This window comes from Chionomys nivalis, chromosome 16 (assembly GCF_950005125.1).
Source record: "Chionomys nivalis chromosome 16, mChiNiv1.1, whole genome shotgun sequence".
Taxonomy (NCBI): domain Eukaryota; kingdom Metazoa; phylum Chordata; class Mammalia; order Rodentia; family Cricetidae; genus Chionomys; species Chionomys nivalis.
This window is the reverse complement of record NC_080101.1, coordinates 65,854,675-65,879,177: the sequence shown is the minus strand read 5'-3', so window position 1 is coordinate 65,879,177 and position 24,503 is coordinate 65,854,675. Positions and strand designations below refer to the sequence as shown.

Sequence of the window (24,503 nt, the reverse complement as noted above, 5' to 3'; positions counted from 1 at the left end):
GTTCTATACAACAGTTAAGGAATATTTTTTTCACATCTTCCAAGGACACTTGGATATCATATTTATTTTTTATTGGAAAAATACATATCTGGACTATAGTCATATATAAAGTTGTTTGATTTTTAAATATAGATTGAAAATGTGGCTCAGTAGTAGAGCCCAGTATGTATTCTAGCCCTAGCATCTGAAAAACTAAAAATAGAAAAATAAAATGGGACTGGGATGTCGCTCAGTAGTAGAGTCCCCTGTTACAACCACTGACAGTGCTAATGTATGTGTAATAATTGGGCTAGGCAGTGTTCTATGTCATATATTCTGGTGTCCATGAGAATGCTGTCAGACAGTCCAGATGCCACCTGTGTGAGGAGCCCGAGGAAGGGGTCCCTGCATTCCATAGGTATTGGCCAGGCGCCCAAGGAAGGGGCCCTTGCATTCGATAGGTATTGGCCTGGCCTCCCCTAGTTCTGTTTACTTTCTTCTAACTGTAATAATGAGGACCCTTCTCAGAGGATTCAAGTGTACTAATGCATTTTTATAGAGCTGCAGCTAGACTAACTCTCAATTCTTTCACCTTTATTTACTTGCGCATGCATGTGCATTTACGTGCATGTGTGGGTACAGGTAACAATGGTGTGCATGTGGAGGTGAAAGGAGAACTTGTGAAAAGTCCATTCTCTTGCCACTGGGTGGGTTCCAAGGACTGAACTCAGGTCATCAGGCTTGGTGGCAAGTGCTTTTATCTACTGAGCCATCTTGCTGACCTACAATTAAACTAACTCTTAAAAAATGAAAGGCTGGGGCCTTTAAAGGATTCTTGGGGGAAAGAAATCTAGAGAGGGAACACCCATGAATAATTGAAGTGCAGTGGTCAAGAAATAGGGCAGACTGACTGTTCTTCATTATAAGCTTGATATTGCCATGTGACAGGGTAACAGTGGTGCTCCAATCATATCTGGAAAATCAGATGATATTTTCTAACAACCAGGAAACTACTCAAAATGTAGAGTTCAAAGCTGGGTGTGATGGTAGATATATATAATTCTAGCACTTATGAAGTGGAAAGGTTGAGAGTTCAAGACCAGCCTCAGTTGTAGCCTGGGTTACATGAGACCCTGACTCAAAATAAATAAATAAGTAAATAAATAAACATTGAAAAAAGGAAAATAAATATGGAATTTTTATCCATCCTCACCTTAAATATATTTAGGAGTAGTGTCTAATTATTCATTTATTATTAGTGATTGGGACTAGAAATCCTTGGTCTAGTAAAAAGCTCTCCAAACAATTTGACTTATTAGCTTAAATGAGACTAAAAGTGAAGAATTTGGAGAAAGCAGTCTTCGTAACTAGGTATCAATCCCTAAATCGTTATGTTCACGCTCCTGTGGAAGATGATTAGACAAGAAAATGTAAAGCTTCCTTCCAATCCAGAAATATGTAATAGGGAAGGAAGTCACTCATGAATTGCACATATTTATTGTTGCAATTGTCGTAGCCTGGAAGTGCTTAAGCACACGTAGTTTTTGGTGATGGTACCTGCTTTCTTCTTTACATTTCTTCAAAGTTTTCATCAGTTGTGTGTGCTCCATCTCTCTTCTTTCCATCATGATTTTCATCTGCCTAGCGCCTATCAAAGCCTTCTTCACCTCTTCTCCTGTATCTGTCTTCCCCTCCTCTATTAGACCTAGAAGACATGTTTGAGGTTTCTTTTAAATTTATTAGGAAACAGTAACTTCACCAGTTTTTTGTGCCCCCTAAATTGATTGCTCTTGTACAGCCTTTCAATCTAAAGTGCTTCATGATGAATTAGCTGTCAGTTGTCTTGGTGACCTGCCTTCTGATTCTCACGTGACAACTCCTGAACAAACCTATGCTTATTTGATTTCAGTCTTGTCATTTTCTACAAGCCCTGTTTTCTTTTATCCACTTTTCTCTATCACTGGGTACTCAGGGATGTTTGTATTAGAAAAAAATCAGAATTTATTTTACAGTTTTTATATGAAACATTCAGCAGAGGAATTCAGTGAACAATTTCCCTTTTTCAGTTTAAATTACCTTCCAAGAAGCCATCAGACTAAGAATGTATGTCTTATAATACATGCATAGTAACTTTTTGTTTTGTTTTGTTTTGTTTTGTTTTTTTGTTTTTTGAGACAGGGTTTCCCTGTGGTTTTGGAGCCTGTCCTGGAACTAGCTCTTGTAGATCAGGCTGGTCTCAAACTCACAGAGATCCACCTGCCTCTGCCTCCCGAGTGCTGGGATTAAAGGCGTGCACCACCACCGCCCGGCTGCATAGTAACTTTTAAGTGTGGACACTCAAGAGATTATAGAAAAAAGTTCCAAGTTCCAAATCTAAATGTGATTTTATATCACATGAAGCCAAATCTGAATTCTTTTCTAAAAGAAGGGAAAAGAACTTGTTATGAGGATGGAAAGAGGGCACAGCTCTTTTGTCTTAGCTCTATTCTAGACATGACTAGATAGGATACACCCAGAGGCACGGATGATAAGAGAAGAAGTAGAAAGAAGCTGTTACTCATTCTGGAGCACCACCTTAAGACCACAGGTGGTAAGACAGAACCAGTAACCAGAAAGAGCAAGGAGCATGCACTGCTGACAGCACTGTGGAGCCACCATTTTGCCCCAGACAGCCTACATCTGACTTCTCACTCCTGAGGAAGCATCCTGGAAATTGTTGTTTGTTTGTTTTGTGAAGTTAGGGATATAACTCAACCATGGCTATACAATAAATTTAAGGACAGTATGGAAAATGACTCAGAAACAAACTAAAACAAAATCAAAAAGGAGGTTATGTATACAAGGGAATTATACATGTGTGCACACACAAACCGTCTATCCTAACCACATGAGTAAAAGCACACGGAAGCATTCACACTCCAGTAGCAAAGAGGATGAGCTCCCAATTCTTTGCTATAAATACCTATCGTCTTTACAAACCAAAATGCAAATGTAAGTTTCTTGTAGAAACGGCTGTCAGATTATTTTGAGAAGGTAAATAAGATACATAAGCTTCTTTAGGATAATGCAGAGAAACTCCTCCGACAATACTAAGCTGACTCTCAAAGTCTTTTTTTTTTTTTTGACAACATGTGCCAAATAAAACTCAATATTTGAAAAACTTAAAAATTTAACCTAAAGAAGGTCTGCTGTATCCTCCTCAATTTCTTTCTTCAAAGACTTAAAGTTCTTGTCAAATAGATCCTTCACTTCCTTGGTTAGAGTTACCCAAAGATATTTTATGCTATTTGTGGCTATCATGAAGGATGATACTTCCTGATTTCCCTCTCTGTATCCTTATCCTTTGTGAATGGGAGGGCAACTGATTTTTTGGAATTGATCTTGGATCCTGCCACGCTACTCAAGGTGTTTATCAGGATAAAAACAAATTTAAACAATCCGTAGCCACAATTCCAGCCTTACAGAAAGTAATTGAAGGAAAATCACAACCCAAGGAGTCCAACAATGCCCACAATAATTCAGACATCTAATGACCCTTCACCAGCACAACTCAAAGAAGGGAAACACACAAACTCTACTACCAAAGAAAGAAAGAAAGAAAGAAAGAAAGAAAGAAAGAAAGACCAGAGTTAACAAGCACTGGTCATTAATATCACTTAATATCAATGGACTCAACTCATCTATAAAGAGCCACAGGCTAAGAGATTGGATATGAAAACAGGATCCAACACTCTGCTGTTTACAAGAAACACACCTCAACCACAAAGACAGTCATCTACTCAGAGTAAAGGGCTGGGAAAAGGTTTATCAAGCAAATGAACCTAAGAAACAAGCAGGTGTGGCCATACTAATTTCTAACGAAGTTGACTTCAAACTAAAATCAATCAGAAGAGATGGAGAGGGACATTTTTTACTCATAACAGGAAAAATTCATCAGGACAAAGTCTCAATCCTGAATATCTATGACTTTAATATAGAAGCACCCACTTATGTAAAAGAAACATTAATAAAACTCAAGGCAGTCATCAAACCACACACACTAATAGTAGGAGATTTCAACACTCCTCTCTCACCAATGGACAGGTCAATCAGACAGAAACCTAATGGAGAAATAAGAGGACTAAGGGAAGTAATGAATCAAATAGACTAAACAGACATCTATAGAACATTCCACCAAAATAGGAAACAATATACCTTCTTCTCTGCAGCTCATGGAACCTTCTCAAAAATTTACCACATACTCAGTAACAAAGCAAACTTCCACAGTTACAAAAAAATATTAGTAACCACCTGTGTCTTATCAGATCACCATGGATTAAAGTTAGAATTCAAAAACAATGATACCCCCAGAAAGCCTACAAACTCATGGAAACTGAACAGTCAATTACTGAACCACACATGGATCAAGGAAGAAATAAAGAAAGAAATTAAAGTCTTTCTAGAATTCAATGAAAAGAAAGACTCAACGTACTCAAACCTATGGGACACTATGAAAGCAGTGCTAAGAGGAAAGTTCATAGCACTAAGTGCCCACTTAAAGAAAACGGAGAAAGCACACATTGGAGACTTAACAGCTCACCTGAAAGCTCTAGAACAAAAAGAAGCAGACTCACCTAGGAGGAGTAGAAGACTGGAAATAATCAAATTGAGGGATGAAGTCAACAAAATAGAAACACAGAAAACAATCCAAAGAATCAGTGAAACAAAAAGCTGGTTCCTGGAGAAAATCAACAAGATTGATAAACCTCTATCCAAACTAATCAAACAGCGGAGAGAGAATACACAAATTAACAAGATCAGAAACAAAAAGGGAGACATAACCACAGACACAGAGGAAATTCAGAGAATATTTAGATCTTACTACAAAAGCCTGTATGCCACAAAATTGGAAAATGTAAAAGAAATGGACACTTTTTTAGATAAGTACCATATACCAAAGTTAAACCAGAACCAATTGAACAATCTAAATAGACCTGTTAGTTGAAAAGAATTAGAAGTTGTTATAAAAAACCTCCCTACCAAAAAAAGCCCAGGTCCAGACGGCTTCAATGCAGAATTCTACCAGAACTTCCAAGAAGACCTAATACCTAAACTCCTTAATGTATTTCACAATATAGAAACAGAGAAGTCATTGCCAATTTCCTTTTATGAAGCTGAAGTTACTCTGATACCAAAACCACACAAAGACCAAACCAAGAAAGAGAATTACAGGCCTATCTCACTCATGAACATAGATGCAAAAATTCTCAATAAAATAGTGGCAAACCGAATCCAAGAACACATTAGAAAAATTTTCCATTATGATCAAGTAGGCTTTATCCCAGGGATGCAGGGCTGGTTAAACATACGTAAATCTATCAATGTAATCCATCATATAAATAAACTGAAAGAAAAAACCATATGATCATTTCATTAGATGCTGAAAAAGCATTTGACAAAATTCAACATCCCTTTATGATAAAGGTCTTAGAGAGATGAGGAATACAAGGGTCGTACCTAAGTATAATAAAAGCTATTTATAGCAAGTCGACAGCTAACATCAAATTAAATGGAGAGAAACTCAAAGCCATCCCACTAAAATCAGGAACACGTCAAGGATGTCCACTCTCTCCATACCTCTTCAATATAGTGCTTGAAGCTCCAGCGATAGCAATAAGACAACATAAGGGGATCAAAGGGATTCAAATTGGAAAGGAAGAATTTAAACATTCATTATTTGCAGATGATATGATAGGGTACATTAGCAACCCCAAAAACTCCAGCAAATAACTCCTACAGTTGATAAACACCTTTAGTAATGTGGCAGGATACAAGATCAATTCCAAAAAATCAGTTGCCCTCCTATTCACAAAAGATAAGGATACAGAGAGGGAAATCAGAGAAGTATCATCCTTCATGATAGCCACAAACAGCATAAAATATCTTGGGGTAACTCGAACCAAGGAAGTGAAGGATCTATTTGACAAGAACTTTAAGGCATTGAAGAAAGAAATTGAAGAGGATACCTGAAAATGGAAGGATCTCCCTTGCTCTTGGATTGGGAGGATCAACATAGTAAAAATGGCAATTCTACCAAAAGCAATCTATAGATTCAGTGCAATCCCCATAAAAATCCCATCAAAATTCTTCACAGATCTTGTGAGGACATTAATCACCTTTATATGGAAAAACAAAAGACCCAGGAAGGCCAAAATAATCTTATACAATAAAGGAACTTCTGGAGGCATTACCATCCCTGACTTCAAACTCTATTACAGAGCTTCATTATTGAAAACAGCTTTGTATTGGCATAAAAACAGAGAAGTTGATCAATGGAATCGAGTAGAAGACACTGATTTTAACGCACAAACCTATGAAAACCTGATTTTTGATAAAGGAGCTAAAAGCATTCAATGGAAGAAAGAAAGCATCTTCAACAAATGGTGCTGGCAGAACTGGTTGTCAACCTGTAGAAGAATGAAAACAGATCCATATCTATCACCATGCACAAAACTCGAGTCCAAATGGATTAAAGACCTCAATATCAGTCTGAACACACTGAACCTGATATCCCCAACAGCACAGACATTAAGGACAACATTGAATAAAAGGGACCTCCTGAAACTGAGTAGCTTCTGTAAAGCAAAGTACACTGTCACTAAGACAAAAAGGCAACCCAAAGACTGGGAATATTTCTTCACCAACCCTGCAACGGACAAAAGTCTGATCTCCCAAATATATAAAGAACTCAAGAAACTAGACTTTAAAATGCTAATTAACCCAATTAAAAAATGGGGCACTGAACTAAACAGAGAATTCTCAACAGAAGAAGTTCAAATGGCCAAAAGACACTTAAGATCATGCTCAACCTCCTTAGCAATAAGGGAAATGCAAATTAAACAACTTTGAGATACCCTCTCAAACCTGTCAGAATGGCTAAAATCAAAAAAACCAATAATAGCCTTTGCTGGAGTGGTTGTGGAACAAGGGGCACACTCATCCATTGCTGGTGGGAATGCAAACTTGTGCAACCACTTTGGAAAGCAGTGTGGCGATTTCTCAGGGAATTTGGGATCAACCTACCCCAAGATCCAGTAATACCACTCTTGGGAATATACCCAAGAGATACCCTATCATATGACAAAAGCATTTGTTCAACTATGTTCATAGCAACATTGGTTGCAATAGCCAGAACCTGGAAACAACCTAGATGCCCTTCAATGCAAGAATGGATGAAGAAAGTGTGAAATATATACATATTAGAGTACTACTCAGCGGTACAAAACAATGACATCGTGAATTTTGCATGCAAATGGATGGAAATAGAAAACACTATCCTGAGTGAGGTATCCCAGACCCCAAAAGAGGAACATGGGATGTACTCACTCATAATTGGTTTCTAGCCATAAATAAAGGACATTAAGCATATAATTTCTGATCCTAGAGAAGCTAAATAAGAAAGCGAACCCAAAGAAAAATGTATAGTCATCCGCCTGGAGAGGGGAAGTAGACAAGATTGCCGGGCAAAAACTGGGAACTTGCGGGTGAGGTGGCATGGGGCTAAGGAGAAATGGGGTGAGAAATGTGAGAGGGGAGGATGGGGGGAGCTTGGGAGAATGGGATGTTTGGGATATAGGAAGGGTGGATACGGGAGCAAAGAAATATATATCCTAATTCAGGGAGCCATCTTAGGGTTGGCAAGAGATTTGACTCTAGAGTGGCTTGCAGGTGTCCAGGGAGAGGTCCCCAGCTAGTACCTTGGGCAACTGAGGAGAGGGAACCTGAAATGACCCTATCCTATGCTGATGAATATCTTGCATATCACCTTAGAACCTTCATCTGGCGATGGATCGAGATAGAGACAGAGACCCAATTTGGAGCAAGGGACAGAGTTCTTAAGGCCCAAATGAGGAGCAGAAGGAGGGAGAACATGAGCAAGGAAGTCAGGACCACGAGGGGTCACCCACCCACTGTGACAGTGGAACTGATCTATTGGGAGCTCACCAAGGCCAGTTGGACTGGGACTGAATAAGCATGGGATGAAACCGTACTCTCTGAACATGGCGGACAATGAAGGCTGATGAGAAGCCAAGGACAATGGCACTAAGTTTCGATCCTAATACATGAACTGGCTTTGTGGGAGCTTAGCCTGTTTGGATGCTCACCTTCCTGGACCTAGATAGAAGTGGGAGGACCTTGGACTTCCTGCAGGGCAGGGAATTTGGACTGCTCTTCAGTATTGAGAGGGAGGGAAAATAGAGTGGGTGGAGGGGGAGAGGAGTGGGGAGAGGGGGACGGGAGTGGGGGAGGGAGCAATATGTGGGAGGAGGGGAGGGAAATGGAAAACAGGGAGTAGGCAGAAATTTTTTTTAAAAAGAATAAAATAAATTAAAAAGAAATTTAACCTAGATGAATGATATATGCAGCCTCAAAGGGAAAAATAAACTATTAAAAGCACTGAGGAAAGTTTACACTTCCACCAACTGTATCTACTCATATACGAAAATACCTTTGATCTTTTACCTATGGGTAGGCTGTATAAATATATGCACTCCACTTTCACAAGTGAACACATCCAGGAAAGGAGGAGGAAGACAATCAACTCTCTCAGAAGTGAGGAATCCCACAGTGTATTTCCAGAAGACGGTTGGAGTTACATCTTCTGAGCCTGCTTAATACTAAGGCCTGGAAAGTGCAAAGTTACAGAATGGGCTGCTAAAAGGATGGTGGGAGGGAGGGTAACTAAACATACTTACTTTTCTTTTTTTTTTTCTTGCTGATTTTTTTTATTAATTAATTAATTTAATTATTAAAGATTTCTGCCTCTTCCCCGCCACCACCTCCCATTCCCTCCCCCTCCCCCAATCAAGTCTTCCTTCCTCCTCAGCCCAAAGAGCAAGCAGGTTTCTCTGCCCTGTGGGAGGTCCAAGGACCACCCACCTCCGTCCAGGTCTATTAAGGTGAGCATCCAAACTACCTGGGCTCCCACAAAGCCATTACATGCAATAGGATCAAGAACCCACTGCCATTGTTCTTCAGTTCTCAGTAGTCCTCATTGTCCATTATGTTCAGCGAGACCGGATTTGTCCCATGCTTTTTCAGACCCCGGCCAGCTGGCCTTGGTGAGTTCCCGATAGATCATCCCCATTGCCTCAGTGTGTGGGTGCACCCCTCGCCGTCCTGAGTTCCTTGCTCGTGCTCACTCTCCTTCTGCTCCTCCTTTGGATCGTGAGACTTCAGTCCAGTGCTCCAATGTTGGTCTCTGTCTCTGTCTTCTTTCATCGCCTGATGAAGGTTAATATTCAGGGGGATGCTTATATGTTTTTCTTTGGGTTCACCTTCTTATTTAGCTTCTCTAGAATCACGAATTATAGTCTCAATGTCCTTTATTTATGGCTAGAAACCAAATATGAGTGAGTACATCCCATGTTCCTCTTTTTGGGTCTGGCTTACCTCACTCAGGATAGTGTTTTCAATTTCCGTCCATTTGTATGCAAAATTCAAGAAGTCATTGTTTTTTACTGCTGAGTAGTACTCTAATATGTATATATTCCATACTTTCTTCATCCATTCTTCCATTGAAGGACATCTAGGTTGTTTCCAGGTTCTGGCAATTACAAACAATGCTGCTATGAACATAGTTGAGCATATACTTTTGTTGTATGTTTGGGCATCTCTTGGGTATATTCCCAATAGTGGTATTGCTGGGTCAAGAGGTAGGTTGAACCCGACTTTCCTGAGAAACCGCCACACTGCTTTCCAAAGTGGTTGCACAAGTTTGCATTCCCACCAGCAATGGATGAGAGTGCCCCTATCTCCACAACCTCTCCAGCAGAGGCTATCATTGGTGTTTTTGATTTTAGCCATTCTGACCGGTGTAAGATGGTATCTTAATGTTGTCTTGATTTGCATTTCCCTGATTGCTAAGGAAGTTGAGCATGATCTTAAGTGACTTTTGGCCATTTGAACTTCTTCTGTTGAAAAGTCTCTGTTCAGCTCAGTGCCCCATTTTATAATTGGATTGATTAACCTTTTACGGTCTAATTTCTTGAGTTCTTTGTATATTTTGGATATCAGACCTTTGTCAGTTGCGGGGTTGGTGAAGATCTTCTCCCAGTCAGTGGGTTGCCTTTCTGTCTTAGTGACAGTGTCCTTTGCTTTACAGAAGCTTCTCAGTCTCAGGAGGTCCCATTTATTCAATGATGTCCTTAGTGTTTGTGCTGCTGGGGTTGTACGTAGGAAGTGTTCTCCTGTGCCCATGTGTTGTAGAGTACTTCCCACTTTCTCTTCTATCAGATTCAGTGTGTTTGGACTGATATTGAGGTCTTTAATCCATTTGGACTTGAGTTTTGTGCATGGTGATATATATGGATCTGTTTTCATTCTTCTACAGATTGACTTCCAGTTTTGCCAGCACAATTTGTTGAAGATGCTCTCTTTTTTCCATTGTATACTTTTAGCTCCTTTATCGAAAATCAGGTGTTCATAGGTTTGTGGGCTAAAGTCAGGGTATTCTATTCTATTCCATTGGTCGACTTCTCTGTTTTTATGCCAGTACCAAGCCGTTTTCAGTACTGTAGCTCTGTAATAGAGTTTGAAGTCAGGGATGGTAATGCCTCCAGACAATCCTTTATTGTATAAGATTGTTTTGGCTATCCTGGGTTTTTTTGTTTTTCCATATAAAGTTGATTATTGTCTTCTCCAGATCTGTGAAGAATTTTGATGGGATTTTGATGGGGATTGCGTTGAATCTATAGATTGCTTTTGGTAGAATTGCCATTTTTACTATGTTGATCCTCCCAATCCAAGAGCAAGGGAGGTCCTTCCATTTTCTGGTGTCCTCTTCAATTTCTTTCTTCAAAGACTTAAAGTTCTTGCCAAATAGATCTTTCACTTCCTTGGTCAGAGTTACCCCAAGGTATTTTATGCTATTTGTGGCTATCGTGAAAGGTGATGCTTCTCTGATTTCCCTCTCTGCTTCCTTATCCTTAGTGTATAGGAAGGCAACTGATTTTTTGGAGTTGATTTTGTATCCTGCCACATTACCAAAGGTGTTTATCAGCTGTAGGAGTTCTTTGGTAGAGTTTTTGGGGTCGCTTATGTATACTATCATATCATCTACAAATTATGAAAGCTTAACTTCTTCCTTTCCAATACGGATCCCCTTGATCCCCTTATGTTGTCTTATTGCTATTGCTAGAACTTCAAGCACTATATTGAAGAGGTATGGAGAGAGTGGACATCCTTGTCGTGTTCCTGATTTTAGTGGGATGGCTTTGAGTTTTTCTCCATTTAATTTAATGTTAGCTGTCGGCTTGCTGTAAATAGCTTTTATTACATTTAGGTATGCCCCTTGTATCCCTAATCTCTCCAAAACCTTTATCATAAAGGAGTGTTGTATTTTGTCGAATGCTTTTTCAGCATCTAATGAAATGATCATATGGTTTTTTTCTTTCAGTTTATTTATATGGTTGATTACATTGATAGATTTGCGTATGTTGAACCAGCCCTGCATCTCTGGAATGAAGCCTACTTGATCATAATGGATAACTTTTCTAATGTGTTCTTGGATTCGGTTTGCCAGTATTTTATTGAGAATTTTTGTGTGGATGTTCATGAGTGAGATAGGCCTGTAATTCTCTTTCTTGGTTGGGTCTTTGTGTGGTTTTGGTATCAGGGTAACTGTAGCTTCATAAAAGGAATTTGGCAATGACTCTTCTGTTTCTATATTGTGAAATACATTAAGAAGTATAGGTATTAGCTCTTCTTGGAAGTTCTGGTAGAATTCTGCATTGAAACCATCTGGCCCTGGGCTTTTTTTGGAAGGGAGATTTTTGATAACTGTTTCTAATTCTTCGCGACTAACAGGTCTATTTAGATCGTTCACCTGGTCTTGGTTTAGGTTTGGTATATGGTACTTATCTAAAAAAGTGTCCATTTCTTTTGCATTTTCCAATTTTGTGGCATACAGGCTTTTATAGTAAGATCTAATGATTCTCTGAATTTCCTCTGTGTCTGTGGTTATGTCCCCCTTTTCATTTCTGATCTTATTTATTTGCGTGTTCTCTCTCTGTCGTTTAATTAGTTTGGATAGGGGTTTGTCAATCTTGTTGATTTTCTCCAAGAACCAACTTTTTGTTTCATTGATTCTTTGGACTGTTTTCTGTGTTTCTATTTTGTTGATTTCTGCCCTCAGTTTGATTATTTCCAGTCTTCTACTCCTCCTGGGTGCGTCTGCTTCTTTTTTTTCTAGAGCTTTCAGGTGTGCTGTTAAGTCCCCAATGTATGCTTTCTCCGTTTTTTTTAAGTGGGCACTTAGTGCTATGAACTTTCCTCTTAGCACTGCTTTCATCGTGTCCCATAGGTTTGAGTATGTTGTCTCTTTGTTTTCATTAAATTCAAGGAAGACTTTAATTTCTTTCTTAATTTCTTCCTTGACCCAGGTGTGGTTCAGTAGTTGACTGTTCAGTTTCCATGAGTTTGTCAGCTTTCTGGGGGTTGGTTTGTTGGTGGCTTATAACTTTAATCCGTGGTGATCTGATAAGACACAGGTGGACACTCATATTTTTTTGTATCTGTGGAGGTTTCCTTTGTTTCCAAGTATGTGGTCAGTTTTCGAGAAGGTTCCATGAGCTGCAGAGAAGAAGGTGTATTCTTTCCTATTTGGGTGGAGTGTTCTATAGATGTCTGTTAAGTCCATTTGATTCATTACCTCCAACAATTCTCTTAATTCTCTATTAGTTTTCTGTCTGATTGACCTGTCCATTGGTGAGAGAGGTGTGTTGAAGTCTCCTACTACTAGTGTGTGTGATTTGATGTCTGCCTTGAGTTTTAGCAGTATTTCTTTTACATAAGTGGGTGCTTTTATATTAGGGGCATAGATATTCAGGATTGAGACTTCATCCTGCTGAATCGTTCCTATTATGAGTATAAAGTGTCCCTGTCGATCTCTTTTGATTGATTTTAGTTTGAAGTCAGTTTTGTTAGAAATTAGTATGGCCACACCTGCTTTTTTCTTAGGACCATTTGCTTGAAAAACCTTTTCCCAACCCTTTACTCTGAGTAGATGCCTGTCTTTGTGGTTGAGATGAGTTTCTTGCAAACAGCAGACTGTTGGATCCTGTTTTCGTATCCAATCTCTTAGCCTGTGCCTTTTTATTGGTGAATTGAGACCATTAATATTAAGTGATATTAATGACCAGTGGTTGTTAACACCGGTTATTCTTACTGCTTTTGGTAGAAGAGTTTTTGTGTCTCCCTTCTTTGAGTTGTGCTGTTGAAGGGTCGCTAGATGCCTGGGTTATTGTAGGCAGTGTTGGCAATGTTGGATTCCTTGGGTTGTGATTTTCCTTCTATTACTTTCTGTAGGGCTGGATTTGTGGCAACGTATTGTTTAAATTTGTTCTTATCCTGGAATGTCTTGTTTTCTCCATTGATAGTGAACGATAGCTTGGCTGGGTATAGTAGTTTGGGTTTGCATCCATGGTCTCTTAGTTTCTGTAGTACCTCTATCCAGGACCTTCTGGCTTTCATGGTTTCCATAGAGAAGTCAGGTGTAAGTCTGATCGGTTTACCCTTATAAGTTACTTGGCCTTTTTCCTTTGCAGCTCTTAATATTCTTTCTTTAATCTGTATATTCTGTGTTTTGATTATTATATGGCGAGGGGACGTTTTTTTTTGATCCAGTCTGTTTGGTGTTCTGTATGCTTCTTGAATATTCAAAGGAACATCTTTCTTTATGTTGGGGAAGTTTTCTTCCATAATTTTGTTAAAAATGTTTTCTGGACCTTTGAGCTGTGCCTCTTCTCCTTCTTCTATCCCTATTATTCTTAGGTTTGGCCTTTTTATTGTGTCCCATATTTCCTGAATGTTTTGTGATGAGAATTTGTTGGTTTTGGTGTTTTCTTTGATCAGTCCGTTTATTTTCTCTATGTTGTCTTCAGAATCTGAGATTCTTTCTTCTATCTCTTGTATTGTATTGATTATGCTTGTTTCTGTAGTCTCTGCTCGTTGACCTATATTTGCCATATCCAGCTGGTCCTCAGTTTGTGTTTTCTTCCTTGCTTCCATTTCAGTTTTCAATTCTTGGACTGTTTCCATTACCTGTTTGATCGTTTTTTCTTGGCTTCCCAGGGTATCATTTACGTATTTACTCATTTCTTCAAACTTTTTGTTATACTTCTCATCCATTTCTATGAGGGCATTTTTTACATGTTGTTTAAGGGACTCTATTGCTTTCAAAAAGTCAGTTTTTTCCTCTTCTCCTGTGATAGGGTGTTCAAGTCCTTGTGTTGTAAGATCATTGGGTTCTGGTGTTTTCATGTTGTTTTTCAGATTGTTGGGTGAATTCTTGCCTTGGCGTCTGCCCATCTCCTCTTACCGATGCTATCTATTGGGTTTGATTTAATTGTAGCGGGGCAATCTGTTCTCAGTGCAGGCTTCACTGTTTCTTGCCCGCACTATCCTGTATCCAGTGCCTCCGCCGCCCGGGCCTGCCTGCCGGTGCCTCCGCCGCCCGGAACTGTCTGTGCGCCGGTGTTTCCGTCGCCTAGGCCTGCCTGCCGGTGCCTCCGCCTCCTGGGCCTGCCTGCGCGTTGGTGCTTCCGCCGCCTGGACTTGCCTGCGTGCTGGTGCCTCTGCCGCCCGGGCCTGCCTGCACGCTGGTGCCTCTGCCGCCCGGACTTGCCTGCGTGCTGGTGCCTCCGCCGCCCGGGCCTGTCTGTGCGCCGTTGCTTCCGCTGCCTAGGCCTTCCTGCCGGGCCTGACTGCCGGTGCCTCCGCCACCCGGGCCTGCCTGCACGCCGGTGCCTCTGCCGCCAGGACTTGCCTGCGTGCTGGTGCCTCCGCTGCCCGGGCCTCCATACTTACTTTTCTTAAAGAAATAATAGTTTCCAAAAAAATTGCTATCATCCTACCTTAGAGTAGCTTACAGAATAATAACAGAACCTGCAATATCCAGAGTACCATTAATTTGAGATTGTCATTCGCTTTCTACAATGCCTTGAAAAGTAGTAAATACATGAAGACACATGACAGCTATTGTCCCATCACTGACATTATTAAAATTATATTTTAACCTAATTTCTAGAACATTCTGCAGAAGTATGGTGGAGGAAGGTCATTGGCTAATAAAGAAACTGCCTTGGCCCATTTGATTGGCCAGCCCTCATAGGTTAGAACATAGGTGGGGGGAGTAAACAGAACAGCATGCTGGGAGGAAGAGGAAGTAAGCTCAGATGCAGGGAAGCTCCTCTCAGAGGCAGATGCGATGAAGCAAGGCCGCCAGGTCAGACATGCTGAATCTTTCCCGGTAAGACTGATGCTACACAGATTATTAGAGATGGGTTGATCGGGATATGAGAATTAGCCAGTAAGGGCTAGAGCTAATGGGCCAAGCAGTGTTTAAAGGAATACAGTTTGTGTGTTGTTATTTCGGGGCATAAGCTAGCCAGGCCACCAGGAGCTGGGGCGGCAGGAACACAGCCTACAGCTCCCACAACAGAAGTAGCCTGAAAAACAAACTAATGGGGGAAAATCTAGTCAAATAGTGTAACATGAGAAGGGGCTGGCTTTTTTGTTTTGGTTTCTGTATTCCCACCAGGTCCCCACAACTGTTTAGCCCCAAAGAAAATCACATATAGGTCTTCGTAAATTATAAAGCTGATTGGCCCATTAGCTGTAGCCTCTCACTGGCTAACTCTCACATCTTGTTTAACCCATTTTTCTGATCTATGTAACCACATGGCTCGGTACCTCTTTTTTTTTTTTTTTTTTTTTTTTCGGTTTTTCGAGACAGGGTTTCTCTGTAGTTTTGGAACCTGTCCCGGAACTAGCTCTTATAGACCAGGCTGGAGTCGAACTCACAGAGATCCCCCTGCCTCTGCCTCCCGAGTGCTGGGATTAAAGGTGTGCGCCACCACCGCCCGGCTTCAGTGGGGCAAATCACATTCTGCTGGTTCGGTGGTCTGGGCAGGAGTGGGAGGAATCAACTTCCTCCTTCCCTGAATTCTCCTGTTCTCATTACATCATTTCTACTTCCTGTCTGGTTTTCCCACCTATATTTCCTACCTGGCCAATCAGTGTTTATTTATAACATGATTGACAGAACACAGACAATTCTCCCATACCACTTCTCCCTCTTTAAAAAAAAAAAAAAAAAGGAAAATATCCATAGTCCATTTTTTGGGAATGTGGGCGTAGTATTCTAGGCTACTTTCAGCTGCTTGGGGGAGCTGATAATCTTATGGGGACTTAAAGAAAATTTAGAGTTATGATCAAGTCCTGATTGAAGTATTCTGTGAGTCTTGATCATCTCAGACAGCAATCTTGAATCTGTTCTGGATGAAGAACTCAGACATCTGGGCCATCTTTCTCTGTTGGAGATTTCTCATGTGGTCTTCCTTGATCAAAGCTGATTTTTCTTGACTCTGAATAAATCCACAGCCTCTCATTTTCTGTGGAAACAAAAGCAAAATCTCTTCTCAAAAGTAACATACCTTTTGACTTCAATTTTTAAGCCAAGGTATTTTCAAAATACCTATCTGCAACATTTATAAGCAAATATCTTTTAGCAGCTGTTGCTCCTTCCTCAGCATATAAACAATTCAAAGAGAGCATAATAACATACAGAATCAAAATTCTCTGTGTATTTTCCATCTTTACATGGCTTTATTTAACCCCAATTTCTTTTATTTTTACTTTTAACTTTTGGCTTTTTGAGACAGGTTCTCTGTATATCTTTGTCCTGGAATTCCCTCTGTAAACCAGGCTATCCTTGAACTCAGAGATCTGTCTGTCTCTGCCTCACAGGCTATTCTTTCTTTCTTTCTTTCTTTCTTTCTTTCTTTCTTTCTTTCTTTCTTTCTTTCTTTCCTTCCTTCCTTCCTTCCTTCCTTCCTTCCTTTCTTTCTTTCTTTCCTTTTTTTGAGAACTTTAATCTTTAGCCTGTATATATTTTTAACTTTTAACACACTGTAAACCATTTAGAGGTTTTCTTACTCTTTGAATCTCTCTTTACTGTATATCTCTCTTTTTCTGACCACATGGGTCTTTAATTTGCTAAGGAATACGGAGAAGTTTTTTTTTTTTTTTTTTTTTTTGCCACAACTCTGTGATGGTTTAATGTCCTTTCCAGGAAGCAAGCTGCAACAATGTGTCCATAGCTCCATAGTCTGGACCCTCTGCTTGAAAGAGCCAGAGTTTTCCCTGGCAGGACAGCCCAGAAAGCTAGCATTTTAAAACAGCAATTTTTTCCTGCTATGGTTGGAAACAAAAATGCTTTACTCTAGTCTTTCCCAAGCTTTTTCAGGCTTTCTGTGGATGCAGTTATCGATGTGGGCACCATTCTATAACATGAAGGGCCAGGCTTGTTTGTTGTTGGGGTTTTTGTGCCACCCAGTACCCCCACAACTGTTTAGTCCCAGAGAAAATCACACATAGATCTCTTTAAGTTATAAAGCTGATTGGCCCATTAGCTGTAGCCTCTCACTGGCTAACTCTTATATCTTGATTAACCCATTTTTCTGATCTATGTTAGCCATGTGGCTCAGTACCTTTGTTCAGTGGGTTCGGTGGTCTGGGCAGGAGTGGAAGGAATCAACTTCCTCCTTCCCAGAATTCTCCTGTTCTCATTACATCATTTCTACTTCCTGTCTGGTTTTTCCACCTATATTTCCTACCTGGCCAATCACCATTTATTTATAACATGATTGACAGAACACAAACAATTCTCCCACACCAAAATAGTAATCAAAACACTAAGAAAGTAACAGTATCCAAAGTATACAAACTAAAATTTCAAACGTCTCCACATTCGTTCTTCTGCCAGGTGGCTAGATGAATGCCATGCCCAGTCGCACTTTACTCCAGCTTTGTTCTGACCTTCTCCCCTTGAGCAGATAAAGACAACTGTTATAAGTGCTGCATATGCTGCTGAGCCAGGTCAGACAGAAAACTCACTGTATATGGGATATAGTGCAATAAAAATGAAGAATAAAATGCCAGTTCTAGAGAAAGCAGACACCTGCATTTACAATCCTGTGTTGGATGAGACCTTCAGAACACAAACTGTCTAAGAGATTCAGTTTGACTCTGAATTCAAAAGACATTTCGATCTCTTATCTTGCATATCACCTTAGAACCTTCATCTGGCGATGGATTGAGATAGAGACAGAGGCCCAATTTGGAGCAACGGACTGAGCTCTTAAGGTCCAAATGAGGAGCAGAAGGAGGGAGAACATGAGCAAGGAAGTCAGGACCACGAGGGGTGCACCCACCCACTGTGACAGTGGAACTGATCTATTGGGAGCTCACCAAGGCCAGTTGGACTGGGACTGAATAAGCATGGGATGAAACCGTACTCTCTGAACATGGCGGACAATGAAGGCTGATGAGAAGCCAAGGACAATGGCACTAGGTTTCGATCCTAATACATGAACTGGCTTTGTGGAAGCCTAGCCTGTTTGGATGCTCACCTTCCTGGACCTAGATAGAAGTGGGAGGACCTTGGACTTCCTGCAGGGCAGGGAATTTGGACTGCTCTTCAGTATTGAGAGGGAGGGGAAATGGAGTGGGTGGAGGGGGAGAGGAGTGGGGAGAGAGGGAGGGGAGTGGGGGAGGGGGCAATATGTGGGAGGAGGGGGAGGGAAGTGGGAAACATGGAGGAGGCAGAAATTTTAATTAAAAAAGAATAAAATAAAAAAAAGAGTTATGTGGAGTGAGAGATGTTGTCCCAGGTTTGTTTTGACACATTATTTATTAAATGCATTTTGATTAAAATTTTTCCAAAACTAAAATAAAGACATTTCGAATATAGTTTGTCCTAACAAAGATGCATTGTTTGTCATTGTAGATATTAAAATAGTAACAGTGTTTTATTTATATATTTGAAAATCTGATGTGGGAGTGATTTCTTTCTAATCTGTTGCTTTCATTGGTTAATTAATAAAGAAACTGCCTAGTCCCATTTGATAGGCCAACCCTTAGGTGGGTGGACTAACAGAACAGAATGCTGGGAGAAAGAAGCCGGGTCAGGCAGTCGCCATGATTGTCTCACTCCAGACAGATGCAGGTTAAGATCTTTCCTGGTAAGCCAGCTCGTGGTGCTGCACAGAATATTAGAAATGGGTTAGATCAAAATATAAGAGCTAGCCAATAAGAGGCTGGGACTAATGGGCCAGGTAGTGTTTAAAAGAATACAATTTGTGTGTTGTTATTTCGGGTAAAGCCATGTGGGCAGCTGGGTGCCAGGGATGCAGCCCCACCACTCTTATTTCAACAGAGTGGCACCCAACATGATTAACTAATACCACGTAATACCTGAGAGAACTTAAAAAAGAGAGAGAGAGAATTTAAGACAGCTTTTTGCTGTTTGTAGGTTGCGTGCCGCTAAGAAATTGTTCTGACTCAGTAATGGGAAAAAACTGGCTGTTTTAAAATGCTGGCTTTCTGGGCTGTGCCTCCATTGCAATCTCTGTCTGGCTCCTGCAGGAGACAAAGTCTTTGAATGGATCATTTGGAGTAAAGTGCTACAACTTGCTTGATGGCAATATGTACTGCTGTGTGCCTGGAACTGTGAGTGGCTCAGGGACAACAAATGGCTCTGAGGCAGGCGAGGCTCAGCTCTGCCATGCTGAACTGTGCTGGTCTCAGGCAGGAACTACCATAATTACCATAATAATAGCACAGTTAAGGTTTAGACTGGGCAGGACACAGGCAGTACCATATTACTTGTACATGGTGCAACTTAGGTTTTTAAGAACTGCTTAACATTTTAAGAAATGCTCCTGGATAATAAAAAAATTACAGATTCACAATAAAACAGATTCAGACATAAATGAGTCACAGTGTTGGATAAATGTACGTAGGCTTGGGAGAGAAAAGAAAAAAAATATAGACAATAAAGTTAATGCCTTAAAAAAGGGTAAAGCCTTTAAAGAGACAGAGTACAGATAGTTATAGATTAAAAGAAATAAAGAAAAATAAGCCACATAACAATGGAAAATTCACAGAGAGTCTGGATTATGTACATTCTGTTTCCTTTAAATTTTTTGACTGTAAAGTAGCTAAGTACAGAAAGACATTTCATTATATGGGCTGCCAAGAATGGATATCATAAGGGTATTGTGATTTCAGAATTTGGGTCTAAGGATATGATGCTTTGGAAAGGAGTTTCTTCTTTTGTTTTCACAGAGGATGAGACCCTGTGGATTATTTCTATCCCAATTTCATATGATAGACCACACCCTCCTGAAAGGTTGCTGTCAAAACCCTCAAAAAATTACTTCACTCAACTGCTAACTGAAATGAATCTAGCACACAGGTTATCCCATAAAAGACCTGAATGACAGCGCCCACATTCAGCAAGAAGCAGTTTGGAGAGAAAAACTGTGCCCATGTTCCCATATATTGTTTATAAATGTTCTTTTACATTTAAAGGGGGATTGATATAGCTATGAATAATTTGCATTGGTACAGATTTTAAGGTCAATTTTGTTATATGTATATGCATATTTCTAATCTTGATTAAGGTACTGTGATTGTGTGTTCCTTTTCAAAATGTAATGAATAATTAGGAAATATAGGTTGTTAATGGATAATCATCAATAATAGTCAAGCTTGTAGCATTTGTTTCCCTGGCCTGCCTGCACCAAGCAAGGTAGGCGCTTTGTTTACGAACTACCCAAACAGCACGGAGATCTGATCTCGGTACCAGGAGAGCCATCATTGGACACAGAGAGCTGATCTTGGCACCAGGAGAGCCATCATTGGGCACGGAGATCTGATATTGTCATTAGGAGAGACATCACTGGAGCACCAGGAGAACCATCACTGGGGAGTACCATCACTGGGAAGGTACATCAGTAGGCAAGCAGACCCGATCCTGTAAAAGAAGATCCATAGGAGAGCATTCAGAGGAAGAAATGGGCAGGCGCCAATGCAAGAATTCATCCAACAATCTGAAAAATAATATGAAACCACCAGAACCCAGCGACCTCACACCAGGATAACATGAACACTTTAAACATGAACAAGTAGAAAAACTTGACGTTATGAAAGTGATTGATGCCCTTAAACAGCATGGAAAAAATGCCCTTATACAAATGGATGAGAAATATAACAGAAAGTTTGAAGAATTGAGTAAATCAGTGAATGATACCCTAGGAAACCAAGGAAAAACAATTAAACAGATAATGGAAAAAGTTCAAGTCTTGAAAACTGAAATGGAGGCAAAGAAAAAAACACAAACAGAAGGCTTGCTGTGCATAGAAAATCTAGGTAAATGAATAGAGTCTACAAAAACAAGCATAACAAAGAGAATACAAGAGATAGAAGAAAAAAATCTCAGATTGTGAAGATACCATAGAGGAAATAAACACGCTGATCAAAGAAAACAGCAAGGCCAACAAACTCTCATCACAAAACATTCAGGAAATATGGGACACAATAAAAAGACCAAACCTAAGAATAATAGGAGTAGAAGAAGGAGAAGAAGCGCAGCTCAACAGTCCAGAAAATATATTTAATAAAATTATAGAATAAAACTTTCCCAACCTAAAGAAAGATATACCTATGAAGGTTCAAGAAGCATACAGAACACCGAATAGGATGGATCAAAAAAAAAAACAACAAAAAAAAAACATCCCCTCGCCATATAATAACCAAAACACAAAGCATACAGAACAAAGAAAGAATATTAAGAGCTGCAAAGGAAAAAGGCCAAGTTACTTATAAAGGTAAACCTATCAGACGTACACCTGACTTCTCTATGGAAACCATGAAAGCCAGAAGGTCCTGGATAGACGTACTGCAGAAATTGAGAGACCATGGATGCAAGCCCAGACTACTATACCCAGCCAAGCTTTCGTTCACTATAAATGGAGAAAACAAAATTTTCTAGGATAAAAACAAATTTAAACAATATGTAGCCACAAATCCAGCCTTACAGAAAGTAATAGAACGAAAATCACTAACCAAGGAGTCCAACAATGACCACAGTATCTCAGACATCTAGAGACCCTTCACCAGCGCAACTCAAAGAAGGGAAACACACAAAATTTACAACTAAAAAAAATGACCTGAGTTAACAACCACTGGTCATTAATATCACTTAATGTCAATGGACACAACTCACCTATAAAAAGGCACAGAAAAAGAGATTGGATACAAAAACAGGATCCAACATTTTGCTGTTTACAAGAAACACACCTCAACCACAAAGACAGAAACCTACTAAGAGTAAAGGGTTGGGATAGGGCTTATCAAGGAAATGGACCTAAGAAACAAGCAGGTGTGGTCATACTAATTTCTAACAAAGTTTATTTCAAACTTAAAGCAATCAGAAGAGATGGAGAGGGACATTTTCTACTCATAACAGGAAAAATTCATCAGGATGAAGTCTCAATCCTGAATATATATGCCCCTAATATAAAAGCACCCACGTACGTAACAGAAACATTGCTAAAACTCAAGGCAGCCATCAAACCGCCCACATTAATAGTAGGAGACTTTAACACTCCTCTCTCACCAATGGACAGGTCAATTAGACAGAAACCTAATGGAGAAATAAGAGAATTAATGGAGGTAATGAATCAAATGGACTTAACAGATATCTATAGAATATTCCACCCAAATAGGAAAGAATATACCTTCTTCTCTGCAGATCATGGAACTTTCTCAAAAATTGACCACATACTCAGTAACAAAGCAAACATCCACAGTTACAAAAAATATCTGTAACCACCTGTATCTTATCAGATCACCATGGATTAAAGCTAGAATTTAACAACAATGCTACCCCCAGAAAGTGTACAAACTCATGGAAACTGAACAGTCAACTACTGAACCATACCTGGATTAAGGAAGAAATAAAGAAAGAAATTAAAGTCTTCTTCGAATTCAATGAAAATAAAGAAACAACATACTCAAACCTATGGGACACTATGAAAGCAGTACTGAGAGGAAAGTTCATAGCACTAAGTGCCCACTTAAAGAAAACAGAGAAAGCACACATTAGAGACTTAACAGCCTACCAGAAAGCTCTATAAAAAAGAAGAAGCAGACTCACCGAGAAGGAGTAGAAGACTGGAAATAATCAAACTGAGGGCTGAAATCAACAAAATAGAAACACAGAAAACAATTGAAAGAATCAATGAAACAAAAAGCTGGTTCCTGGAGACAATCAACAAGATTGATAAACCCCTATCCAAACTAATCAAACGACAGAGAGAGAATTTGCAAATTAATAAGATCAGAAATGAAAAGGGGGACATAACCACAGACACAGAGGAAATTCCGAGAATCATTAGATCTTACTACAAAAGCCTGTATGCCACAAAACTGGAAAATGTAAAAGAAATGGACCCTTTTTTGATGAATACTATAAACCAAAGTTAAACAAGGACCAGATAAACAACCTAAATAGACCTGTTAGTCGCGAAGAATTATAAGCTGTTATCAAAAACTTCCCTTCCATAAAAAGTCCAGGACCAGATGGTTTCAATGCAGAATTCTACCAGAACTTCCAAGAAGACTTAATACCTATACTCCTTAATGTATTTCACAATATAGAAACAGAAGAATCATTGCAAAATTTCTTTTATGAAGCTACAGTAACTCTGATACCAAAACCACACAAAGACTCAACCAAGAAAGAGAATTACAGGCCAATCTCACTCATGAACATCGATGCAAAAATACTCAACAAAATACTGGCAAACCGAATCCAAGAAAAATTATCCATTATGATCAAGTAGGCTTCATCCCAGAGATGCAGGGCTGGTTTAACATACGCAAATCTATCAATGTAATCCATCATATAAATAAACTGAAAGAAAAAACCATAAGATCATTTCATTAGATGCTGAAAAAGCATTGGACAAAATTCAACATCCCTTTATGATAAAAGTCTTGGAGAGATTAGGGATACAAGGGTCATACCTAAATATAATTAAAGCTATTTACAGCAAGCCAACAGCTAACATCAAATTAAATGGAGAGAAACTTAAAGCCATCCCACTAAAATCAGGAACACGCCAAGGCTGTCCACTCTCTCGAAACTTCTTCAATATAGTTCTTGAAGTCTTAGCAACAGCAATAAGACAATGTAAGGGGATCAAGGGGATTCGAATTGGAAAGGAAGAAGTTTAACTTGCGTTATTTGCAGATAATATGATAGTGTACTTAAGCGACCCCAAAAACTCCACCAAAGAACTTCTACAGCTGATAAACACCTTTAGTAATGTGGCAGGATACAAGATCAACCCCAAAAAATCAGTCGCCCTCTTATACACAAAGGATATGGAAGCAGAGGGAAATAAGAGAATCATCACCTTTCACGATAGCCACAAACAGCATAAAATATCTTGGGGTAACTCGAACCAAGGAATTGAAAGATCTATTTGACAAGAACTTTATGGCATTGAAGAAAGAAATTGAGGAGGATGCCAGAAAATGGAAGGATCTCCCTTACTCTTGAATTGGGAAGATCAACATAGTAAAAATGGCAATTCTACCAAGGGCAATACATAGATTCAATGCAATCCCCA

The 24,503-nt window shown here is 39.7% G+C and overlaps 1 pseudogene; it reads left to right on the top strand.

Annotated features, from left to right (window-relative positions):
• Positions 1-324: 324 nt before the first annotated feature.
• LOC130887799 (krev interaction trapped protein 1-like) overlaps positions 325-24,503 on the top strand; it is a 55,204-nt pseudogene continuing 31,025 nt past the window's right edge.